Source organism: Ambystoma mexicanum, chromosome 1p (assembly GCF_040938575.1).
Source record: "Ambystoma mexicanum isolate Mex_15411 chromosome 1p, UKY_AmexF1_1, whole genome shotgun sequence".
NCBI lineage: Eukaryota > Metazoa > Chordata > Amphibia > Caudata > Ambystomatidae > Ambystoma > Ambystoma mexicanum.
The window spans coordinates 172,489,902-172,503,321 of NC_090921.1; positions in this window are offsets into that span (position 1 = coordinate 172,489,902).

Sequence of the window (13,420 nt, forward strand, 5' to 3'; positions counted from 1 at the left end):
AGATTTTTTATGGGACCTTATCAACAACGAAAGCTCGAGTCAATTAGCCGCTCAAGCTATAATAGTCAGGCATGGATAACACACTGGGCCTCATACGTTTGCCAGTCCGGTAACAGCAATCCCTGTAGGCTTGCCGGTACCATTGTTACCGGACCAGCAAACTACGAGTTCTGCTCGCGGGTGCCTTCCCGCCCGCCAGTTCAAGCCTGGCGGATGTACCGGCACCCGCGAGCAGAGCATGTCGGATGCACCGGCGCCATTCATGAATTGTGCCGATGCATCTGTACTCCCCATTCCCATTGAGCCCTTTGGGGCTAAAATGGGAATGGGGAGCATTTTATTCCGGCACCCGCGAATGGGCAATTACCGGGTCCGGCGGGGCCGTAATGACCAGGTAATTGCCCATTCATGGGTGCCGGAAAAATATGCACGTTTGGTGGCAGCCTGCTGGTCTTATTGGCAAGGCTACCGCCAAACTTGTAATGAGGCCCACTGCCTTATTTGCACGAAAAAAAAAGATTGAACTAAAGAAAATGACTGTGAACATCAGCAGAATGCAACATTGACTTTGACATTGATGACATTAAAATGTGCATTGCTAAACTTAGTACTTCTAGAGCACCAGGCCCAGATGGTCTTACTAACATCATGCTTAAAGAAGCCCAGGAGCCATGGGCAGAATTCATGCGCATTGGGCATCATTATAAGTTTGCCGTTCTGGGAACCAGAGTACAGGTAATCTTGCCAGTACCGTAGTTCCCAGACTGTCAAACTATGAGTTGGGCTTGCGGGTGCCTTTCTGCCCACCAGATCTGACCTGGCGGGCCGAGCAGCCCCCAGGAGCACAGCATGTCGGATACACCGGCACCGTTTATAACCGTGCCGGTGCATCCGACTTTCACATTCCCATTGAGTCCTATGGGACTCAAATGGGAATGGGGAAGAATATTTTCCGGCGCCCAGGAATGGGCAAATACCGGGTTTGGCAATGCCGTAATGACCCGGTTATTGACCATTTGTGGGCGCCGGAAAATAAATATACCGCCGGCAGCCTCCTAATGAGGCCCATTGTCTTCAAACTAATTCTAAAAACCAAGCCAATTCCTAGCTTATGGAAGCGAGGAATAATCATACCGATATCCAAAAAGGGTGATGAGAAGACCCACAAAATCACAGGCTGAACGCCCTGCTGGATGTCATGAGCAAGATTTTTGGCTCCAATCTGCTCCGGGATTTAAATAAATGGGCAGTGGAATCTGGACGTAGAGACCTTAGCCGATCAAGATTTGTAAAAGGAGTTAGAACATCTCTGAACTGGTTTCTATTAAATCTGTTGACATTTATAGTGATAAAAAACAACAAGCTATTACTTTGCATTCATTGATTTCGAACAGGCATTCGGCATCGTAAATAGAGATGAATTATGGTGAAAATTACACAGCTGGGGAAGTCCAAGCTCCATATTAGAGCCCATAATTTCACTATATTCGAACACATCAATGGAGTAAGATTGACTAGACAAGCAGCGGTCACCCAAAAGGTCTACATGCAAAAAGGCCTAAAACAAGGGTGCCCCCTGGGGTCATCACTATTCAATCTATATATATCGAACCTACATGAAGCACAGAGCCAGCTGCATGCCTGTCCTCCAAAGATCTGGAACCAGTACATCCCCTGGCTTATGTATGCAGATGATTTGATCATAATTGATCAAACTAAGATGGGGCTCCAGCGAAGATTAAATATGCTTTTAGCATACACAGACTCCAACAAACTTAAAATAAACATCAAAAAGACATAGGGCCTCATTATGAGGTAGGTGGTAAGGGATTACCGGCACAGGTAAGGACACCGGCGCCGGTAATCCCTTACCACCCTATTCCGAGGTCCCTTAGCGGATCCCTTCCTTAACGCCTCGTTTTACCAGGCGTTATGGAAGGGACCCGTTAAGGGACTTCAGAGCTAATAGCGGTACCGTTATTAGCTCCATCCCCATTCCCATTGAGCCCTATGGGGGCTCGAATGGGAATGGGGAATGGTTCCCGGAATGGGGACTTACCAGGTCCTCCAAGGTTGGAATGACCCGGTAGGTCCCTATTTCGCACCCCGGACCAGGAGTGCAGTAAGGGGGTAGCCATGGTGCTAATAGCACCCTGGCTACCTCCTACCTCGTAATGAGGCCCATAGATTCTTGATTCGGCTGCCCTCAATCGGAAAAACTCCAAACCCAGAGAAACATTTCAGTCGAAATTGGGTGGAGAAGCGCTTACACAAGTGAAATCTCTTTTCTATCTGGGCGTCTTAATTAACAGAAACATACATGAAAGCGAGTGGTATAAAGTGTTGAGACATAAAACCATATGCCTAGCACGACAAGGAGAGGCAATTTTCATCAAATTTGGAAAATGTACAATGATTCCACTTGTACTGTTTTACAAGCAAAGAGTACAAGCGATCCTCACATATGTAGCATAGACTTGCCTATATCTGCGATGGCAAACGTGGACGATATTAGAAGCTACATTTTGGAAACGAGCTCTAAGACTACCAAAGGGCTTATCGATTGCCGTCATTTGATACGAGGTAGCCTTACAATCGTTAGAGTCCATAACGATCTGGAAAACTCTATCACTCTACAGGAAAATCATCATAACACCAAGTCCACAACCTTTTGACATCATTAGTTCCAAGGGTGATGTACCCAAGATCTGTTAACAAGCTGGAGGGAATAATGCAGAACGTTGCTCGAACATATGGACCAATCGGACATAATGCTAATCCAAAATCCAAACATGGGTAAAAAGAAGCCAAAAGAACAAGATTGGATAGAAACTCAGTGTGTGAGAGCAAAATATATTCTATCTATTGCACTTAGTCATGAAAGACACCACATCAACTGTTTACCAAAATACTTGGTTAAATTTCCTCCAAGACACTACTGAGAATGATTCCCGAGATTCTAGATTCAGAATGAATAGACTACCGTCGGGAGAAATCCTTCAGAAGCAGAAACGGAGAATGAATAACAGTCCATGGTGTAAATTCTGCAATGGAAAAGAAGTAACAGAGTAATTACATCATCTATTGGTGGTGTGCCCCAATCTCACAAATTTGAGAATGTATCATCTAGGTTCTAGGACATTACATCAAGCAGACTAAATCATTATCCCCACAAAAATGGTGGAATTGATTTATAATAGGAGAAAACACAAGCATGATCCTTGCGGCAAAGAAGTTTATAGAAGAAATATTATCCAGAGCGTGACTGGACACAAACCCAAGCAAAATTTATAATAAAGCTGGCAGGCATGCACAGAAGAAGGGACACACTTAGCCAGAGCTTGACTGGACAATCAAGGTGACGGGCATGCACATAAGAAGAGACACACTTAGCCAGAACTTGACTGGACAATCAAGGTGACAGGCATGCACAGAAGAAGGGACACACTGTGCCAGAACTTGACTGGAGAATCAAGGTGACGGGCATGCACAGAAGAAGGGCCACACTTAGCCAGAACTTGACTGGACAATCAAGGTGACGGGCATGCACAGAAGAAGGGACACATTTAGCCAGAACTTGACTGGACAATCAAGGTGACGGGCATGCACAGAAGACGGGATACAACTGTCCAGAGCTTGACTGTCAAGGTGACGGGCATGCACAGAAGAAGGGACACACTTAGCCAGTACTTGACTGCACAATCAAGGTGAGAGGCATGCACAGAAGAAGGGACACACTTAGCCAGAACTTGACTGGACAATCAAGGTGACGGGCATGCACAGAAGAAGGGACACACTTAGCCAGTACTTAACTGGACAATCAAGGTGACGGGCATGCACAGAAGACGGGATACAACTGTCCAGAGCTTGACACTCTTAGCCAGAGCTTGACTGGACAATCAAGGTGAGAGGCATGCACAGAAGAAGGGACACTCTTAGCCAGAGCTTGACTGGACAATCAAGGTGACGGGCATGCACAGAAGAAGGGACACACTTAGCCAGTACTTGCCTGGACAATCAAGGTGACGGGCATGCACAGAAGACGGGACACACTTAGCCAGAGCTTGCCTGGACAATCAAGGTGACGGGCATGCACCGAAGAAGGGACACACTTAGCCAGAACTTGACTGGACAATCAAGGTGACGGGCATGCACAGAAGAAGGGACACACTTAGCCAGAACTTGACTGGACAATCAAGGTGACGGGAATGCACAGAAGACGAGACACACGTAGCCAGAACTTGACTGGACAATCAGGTGACGGGCATGCACAGAAGAAGGAAGACACTTAGCCAGAACTTGACTGGACAATCAAGGTGACGGACATGCACAGAAGAAGAGACACTCTTAAACAGAGCTTGACTGGGCAATCAAGGTGGCGGGCATGCACAGAAGAAGGGACACACTTAGCCAGAACTTGACTGGACAATCAAGGTGACGGGCATGCACAGAAGAAGGGACACACTTAGCCAGTACTTGACTGGACAATCAAGGTGACAGGCATGCACAGAAGACGAGATACAACTGTCCAGAACTTGACACTCGTAGCCAGAGCTTGACTGAACAATCAAGGTGAGAGGCAAGCACAGAAGAAGGGACACTCTTAGCCAGAGCTTGACTGGACAATCAAGGTGACGGGCATGCACAGAAGACGGGACACACTTAGCCAGAACTTGACTGGACAATCAAGGTGACGGGCATGCACAGAAGAAGGGACACACTTAGCCAGAACTTGACTGGACAATCAAGGTGACGGGCATGCACAGAAGAAGGGACACACTTAGCCAGAACTTGACTGGACAATCAAGGTGACGGGCATGCACAGAAGACGAGACACACTTAGCCAGAACTTGACTGGACAATCAGGTGACGGGCATGCACAGAAGAAGGAAGACACTTAGCCAGAACTTGACTGGACAATCAAGGTGACGGACGAGCACAGAAGACGGGATACAACTGTCCAGACCTTGACTGTCAAGGTGGCAGGTATGCCTAGAAGAAGAGACACTTTTATCCAGAGCTTGACTGGGCAATCAAGGTGACAGGCATGCACAGAAGAAGGGACACACTTAGCCAGCGCTTTACTGGACAATCAAGGTGGCAGGCATGCACAAAAGAAGGGACACATTTAGCCAGAGCTGTACTGGACAATCAAGGTGGCAGGCATGCACAGAAGACGGGACACACTTAGCCAGAACTTGACTGGACAATCAAGGTGACAGGCATGCACAGAAGATGGGACACAGTTAGCCAGAACTTGATTGGACAATCAAGGTGACAGGCATGCACAGAAGACGGGATACCAACTGTCCAGAGCTTGACACTCTTAGCCAGAGCTTGACTGGACAATCAAGGTGACGGGCATGCACAGAAGACGAGACACACTTAGCCAGAACTTGACTGGACAATCAGGTGACGGGCATGCACAGAAGATGGAAGACACTTAGCCAGAACTTGGCTGGACAATCAAGGTGACGGACATGCACAGAAGAAGAGACACTCTTAAACAGAGCTTGACTGGGCAATCAAGGTGGCGGGCCTGCACAGAAGAAGAGACACACTTAGCCAGAACTTGACTGGTCAATCAAGGTGACAGGCATGCACAGAAGACGGGATACAACTGTCCAGACCTTGACTGTCAAGGTGGCAGGCATGCCGAGAAGAAGAGACACTTTTAGCCAGAGCTTGACTGGGCAATCAAGGTGACGGGCATGTACAGAAGAAGGGACACACTTAGCCAGAGCTTTACTGGACAATCAAGGTGGCGGGCATGCACAGAAAAAGGGACACACTTAGCCAGAGCTTGACTGGACAATCAAGGTGGCGGGCATGCACAGAAGAAGGGACACACTTAGCCAGTACTTGACTGGAAAATCAAGGTGACGGGCATGCACAGAAGACGGGACACACTTAGCCGGAACTTGACTGGACAATCAAGGTGACGGGCATGCACAGAAGAAGGGACACACTTAGCCAGAACTTGACTGGACAATCAAGGTGACGGGCATGCACAGAAGACGAGACACACTTAGCCAGAACTTGACTGGACAATCAGGTGACGGGCATGCACAGAAGAAGGAAGACACTTAGCCAGAACTTGACTGGACAATCAAGGTGACGGACATGCACAGAAGACGGGATACAACTGTCCAGACCTTGACTGTCAAGGTGGCAGGCATGCCTAGAAGAAGGACACTTTTATCCAGAGCTTGACTGGGCAATCAAGGTGACAGGCATGCACAGAAGAAGGGACACACTTAGCCAGCGCTTTACTGGACAATCAAGGTGGCAGGCATGCACAGAAGAAGGGACACACTTAGCCAGAGCTTTACTGGACAATCAAGGTGGCAGGCATGCACAGAAGACGGGACACACTTAGCCAGAACTTGACTGGACAATCAATGTGACAGGCATGCACAGAAGACGGGACACACTTAGCTAGAGCTTGACTGGGCAATCAAGGTGACAGGCATGCACAGAAGACAGGATACCAACTGTCCAGAGCTTGACACTCTTAGCCAGAGCTTGACTGGACAATCAAGGTGACGGGCATGCACAGAAGACGAGACACACTTAGCCAGAACTTGACTGGACAATCAGGTGACGGGCATGCACAGAAGAAGGAAGACACTTAGCCAGACCTTGACTGGACAATCAAGGTGACGGACATGCACAGAAGAAGAGACACTCTTAAACAGAGCTTGACTAGGCAATCAAGGTGCGGGCATGCACAGAAGAAGGGACACACTTAGCCAGAACTTGACTGGACAATCAAGGTGACAGGCATGTACAGAAGACGGGACACACTTTGCCAGAACTTGACTGGACAATCAAGGTGACAGGCATGCACAGAAGAAGGGACACACTTAGCCAGTACTTGACTGGACAATCAAGGTGACAGGCATGTACAGAAGACGGGACACACTTTGCCAGAACTTGACTGGACAATCAAGGTGACAGGCATGCACAGAAGACAGGATACCATCTGTCCAGAGCTTGACACTCTTAGCCAGTACTTGACTGCACAATCAAGGTGAGAGGCATGCACAGAAGAAGGGACACACTTAGCCAGAACTTGACTGGACAATCAAGGTGACGGGCATGCACAGAAGAAGGGACACACTTAGCCAGTACTTGACTGGACAATCAAGGTGACAGGCATGCCAAGAAGAAGAGACACTTTTATCCAGAGCTTGACTGGGCAATCAAGGTGACAGGCATGCACAGAAGAAGGGACACACTTAGCCAGAGCTTTACTGGACAATCAAGGTGACGGGCATGCACAGAAGAAGGGACACACTTAGCCAGTACTTGACTGGACAATCAAGGTGACAGGCATGTACAGAAGACGGGACACACTTTGCCAGAACTTGACTGGACAATCAAGGTGACAGGCATGCACAGAAGACGGGATACCATCTGTCCAGAGCTTGACACTCTTAGCCAGTACTTGACTGCACAATCAAGGTGAGAGGCATGCACAGAAGAAGGGACACACTTAGCCAGAACTTGACTGGACAATCAAGGTGACGGGCATGCACAGAAGAAGGGACACACTTAGCCAGTACTTGACTGGACAATCAAGGTGACAGGCATGCACAGAAGACGGGATACAACTGTCCAGAGCTTGACACTCTTAGCCAGAGCTTGACTGGACAATCAAGGTGACGGGCATGCACAGAAGAAGGGACACACTTAGCTTGAACTTGACTGGACAATCAAGGTGACAGGCATGCACAGAAGAAGGGACACACTTAGCCAGAACCTGACTGGACAATCAAGGTGACGGGCATGCACAGAAGACGAGACACACTTAGCCAGAACTTGACTGGACAATCAGGTGACGGGCATGCACAGAAGATGGAAGACACTTAGCCAGAACTTGACTGGACAATCAAGGTGACGGACATGCACAGAAGAAGAGACACTCTTAAACAGAGCTTGACTGGGCAATCAAGGGGGCGGGCATGCACAGAAGAAGGGACACACTTAGCCAGAACTTGACTGGTCAATCAAGGTGACAGGCATGCACAGAAGACGGGATACAACTGTCCAGACCTTGACTGTCAAGGTGGCAGGCATGCCTAGAAGAAGAGACACTTTTAGCCAGAGCTTTACTGGGCAATCAAGGTGACAGGCATGCACAGAAGAATGGACACACTTAGCCAGAGCTTTACTGGACAATCAAGGTGGCAGGCATGCACAGAAGAAGGGACACACTTAGCCAGAGCTTGACTGGACAATCAAGGTGACAGGCATGCACAGAAGACGGGATACCAACTGTCCAGAGCTTGACACTCTTAGCCAGAGCTTGACTGGAAAATCAAGGTGACGGGCATGCACAGAAGAAGGGACACTCTTAGCCAGAGCTTGACTGGACAATCAAGGTGACAGGCATGCACAGAAGACGGGACACACTTAGCCAGAACTTCACTGGACAATCAAGGTGACGGGCATGCACAGAAGAAGGGACACACTTAGCCAGAACTTGACTGGACAATCAAGGTGACGGGCATGCACAGAAGACGAGACACACTTAGCCAGAACTTGACTGGACAATCAAGGTGACGGACATGCACAGAAGAAGAGACACTCTTAAACAGAGCTTGACTGGGCAATCAAGGTGGCGGGCATGCACAGAAGAAGGGACACACTTAGCCAGAACTTGACTGGTCAATCAAGGTGACAGGCATGCACAGAAGACGGGATACAACTGTCCAGACCTTGACTGTCAAGGTGGCAGGCATGCCTAGAAGAAGAGACACTTTTAGCCAGAGCTTGACTGGGCAATCAAGGTGGCAGGCATGCACAGAAGAAGGGACACACTTAGCCAGAGCTTTACTGGACAATCAAGGTGGCAGGCATGCACAGAAGAAGGGACACACTTAGCCATAGCTTGACTGGGCAATCAAGGTGACGGGCATGCACAGAAGAAGGGACACACTTAGCTAGAGCTTGACTGGACAATCAAGGTGACAGGCATGCACAGAAGACAGGACACACTTAGCCACTACTTGACTGGACAATCTAGGTGACAGGCATGCACAGAAGACGGGACACACTTAGCTAGAGCTTGACTGGGCAATCAAGGTGGCGGGCATGCACAGAAGACGGGATACCAACTGTCCAGAGCTTGACACTCTTAGCCAGAGCTTGACTGGACAATCAAGGTGACGGGCATGCACAGAAGAAGGGACACTCTTAGCCAGAGCTTGACTGGACAATCAAGGTGACAGGAATGCACAGAAGAAGGGACACTCTTAGCCAGAGCTTGACTGGACAATCAAGGTGACGGGCATGCACAGAAGAAGGGACACGCTTAGCCAGTACTTGACTGGACAATCAAGGTAACGGGCATGCACAGAAGACGGGACACACTTAGCCAGAACTTGACTGGACAATCAAGGTGACGGGCATGCACAGAAGAAGGGACACACTTAGCCAGAACTTCACTGGACAATCAAGGTGACGGGCATGCACAGAAGAAGGGACACACTTAGCCAGAACTTGACTGGACAATCAAGGTGACGGGCATGCACAGAAGACGAGACACACTTAGCCAGAACTTGACTGGACAATCAGGTGACGGGCATGCACAGAAGATGGAAGACACTTAGCCAGAACTTGACTGGACAATCAAGGTGACGGGCATGCACAGAAGACGAGACACACTTAGCCAGAACTTGACTGGACAATCAGGTGACGGGCATGCACAGAAGATGGAAGACACTTAGCCAGAACTTGACTGGTCAATCAAGGTGACAGGCATGCACAGAAGACGGGATACAACTGTCCAGACCTTGACTATCAAGGTGGCAGGCATGCCGAGAAGAAGAGACACTTTTAGCCAGAGCTTGACTGGGCAATCAAGGTGACAGGCATGTACAGAAGAAGGGACACACTTAGCCAGAGCTTTACTGGACAATCAAGGTGGCAGGCATGCACAGAAGAAGGGACACACTTTGCCAGAGCTTTACTGGACAATCAAGGTGACAGGCATGCACAGAAGAAGGGACACACTTAGCCAGAACTTGACTGGACAATCAAGGTGACGGGCATGCACAGAAGAAGGGACACACTTAGCCAGAGCTTGACTGGGCAATCAAGGTGACAGGCATGTACAGAAGATGGGACACACTTAGCTAGAACTTGACGGGACAATCAAGGTGACAGGCATGCACAGAAGACGGGATACCAACTGTCCAGAGCTTGACACTCTTAGCCAGAGCTTGACTGGACAATCAATGTGACGGGCATGCACAGAAGAAGGGACACTCTTAGCCAGAGCTTGACTGGACAATCAAGGTGACAGTCATGCACAGAAGACGGGACACACTTAGCCAGAACTTGACTGGACAATCAAGGTGGCGGGCATGCACAGAAGAAGGGACACACTTAGCCAGAGCTTGACTGGACAATCAAGGTGATGGGCATGCACAGAAGAAGGGACACACTTAGCCAGTACTTGACTGGACAATCAAGGTGACGGGCATGCACAGAAGACGGGACACACTTAGCCGGAACTTGACTGGACAATCAAGGTGACGGGCATGCACAGAAGAAGGGACACACTTAGCCAGAACTTGACTGGACAATCAAGGTGACGGGCATGCACAGAAGACGAGACACACTTAGCCAGAACTTGACTGGACAATCAGGTTACGGGCATGCACAGAAGAAGGAAGACACTTAGCCAGAACTTGACTGGACAATCAAGGTGACGGACATGCACAGAAGACGGGATACAATTGTCCAGACCTTGACTGTCAAGGTGGCAGGCATGCCTAGAAGAAGAGACACTTTTATCCAGAGCTTGACTGGGCAATCAAGGTGACAGGCATGCACAGAAGAAGGGACACACTTAGCCAGCGCTTTACTGGACAATCAAGGTGGCAGGCATGCACAGAAGAAGGGACACACTTAGCCAGAACTTGACTGGACAATCAAGGTGACAGGCATGCACAGAAGACGGGACACACTTAGCTAGAGCTTGACTGGGCAATCAAGGTGACAGGCATGCACAGAAGACGGGATACCAACTGTCCAGAGCTTGACACTCTTAGCCAGAGCTTGACTGGACAATCAAGGTGACGGGCATGCACAGAAGACGAGACACACTTAGCCAGAACTTGACTGGACAATCAGGTGACGGGCATGCACAGAAGAAGGAAGACACTTAGCCAGACCTTGACTGGACAATCAAGGTGACGGACATGCACAGAAGAAGAGACACTCTTAAACAGAGCTTGACTGGGCAATCAATGTGCGGGCATGCACAGAAGAAGGGACACACTTAGCCAGAACTTGACTGGTCAATCAAGGTGACAGGCATGCACAGAAGACGGGATACAACTGTCCAGACCTTGACTGTCAAGGTGGCAGGCATGCCTAGAAGAAGAGACACTTTTATCCAGAGCTTGACTGGGCAATCAAGGTGACAGGCATGCACAGAAGAAGGGACACACTTAGCCAGAGCTTTACTGGACAATCAAGGTGGCAGGCATGCACAGAAGAAGGGACACACTTAGCCAGAGCTCGACTGGGCAATCAAGGTGACAGGCATGTACAGAAGACGGGACACACTTTGCCAGAACTTGACTGGACAATCAAGGTGACAGGCATGCACAGAAGACGGGATACCATCTGTCCAGAGCTTGAGACTCTTAGCCAGTACTTGACTGCACAATCAAGGTGAGAGGCATGCACAGAAGAAGGGACACACTTAGCCAGAACTTGACTGGACAATCAAGGTGACGGGCATGCACAGAAAAAGGGACACACTTAGCCAGTACTTGACTGGACAATCAAGGTGACAGGCATGCACAGAAGACGGGATACAACTGTCCAGAGCTTGACACTCTTAGCCAGAGCTTGACTGGACAATCAAGGTGACGGGCATGCACAGAAGAAGGGACACACTTAGCCAGAACTTGACTGGACAATCAAGGTGACGGGCATGCACAGAAGAAGGGACACACTTAGCCAGAACTTGACTGGACAATCAAGGTGACGGGCATGCACAGAAGACGAGACACACTTAGCCAGAACTTGACTGGACAATCAAGGTGACGGACATGCACAGAAGAAGAGACACTCTTGATTGCCTAGTCAAGGTGCCCGCCACCTTGACTAGGCAATCAAGGTGGCGGGCATGCACAGAAGAAGGGACACACTTAGCCAGAACTTGACTGGTCAATCAAGGTGACAGGCATGCACAGAAGACGGGATACAACTGTCCAGACCTTGACTGTCAAGGTGGCAGGCATGCCTAGAAGAAGAGACACTTTTAGCCAGAGCTTGACTGGGCAATCAAGGTGACAGGCATGCACAGAAGAATGGACACACTTAGCCAGAGCTTTACTTGACAATCAAGGTGGCAGGCATGCACAGAAGAAGGGACACACTTAGCCAGAGCTTGACTGGACAATCAAGGTGACAGGCATGCACAGAAGACGGGATACCAACTGTCCAGAGCTTGACACTCTTAGCCAGAGCTTGACTGGACAATCAAGGTGACGGGCATGCACAGAAGAAGGGACACTCTTAGCCAGAACTTGACTGGACCATCAAGGTGACGGGCATGCACAGAAGAAGGGACACACTTAGCCAGAACTTGACTGGACAATCAAGGTGACGGGCATGCACAGAAGACGAGACACACTTAGCCAGAACTTGACTGGACAATCAAGGTGACGGACATGCACAGAAGAAGAGACACTCTTAAACAGAGCTTGACTGGGCAATCAAGGTGGCGGGCATGCACAGAAGTAGGGACACACTTAGCCAGAACTTGCCTGGTCAATCAAGGTGACAGGCATGCACAGAAGACGGGATACAACTGTCCAGACCTTGACTGTCAAGGTGGCAGGCATGCCTAGAAGAAGAGACACTTTTAGCCAGAGCTTGACTGGGCAATCAAGGTGGCAGGCATGCACAGAAGAAGGGACACATTTAGCCAGAGCTTTACTGGACAATCAAGGTGGCAGGCATGCACAGAAGAAGGGACACACTTAGCCAGAGCTTGACTGGGCAATCAAGGTGGCGGGCATGCACAGAAGAAGGGACACACTTAGCTAGAGCTTGACTGGACAATCAAGGTGACAGGCATGCACAGAAGACAGGACACACTTAGCCACTACTTGACTGGACAATCTAGGTGACAGGCATGCACAGAAGACGGGACACACTTAGCTAGAGCTTGACTGGGCAATCAAGGTGGCGGGCATGCACAGAAGAAGGGACACACTAAGCCAGAGCTTGACTGGGCAATCAAGGTGGCGGGCATGCACAGAAGAAGGGACACACTTAGCTAGAGCTTGACTGGACAATCAAGGTGACAGGCATGCACAGAAGACAGGACACACTTAGCCAGAACTTGACTGGACAATCTAGGTGACAGGCATGCACAGAAGACGGGATA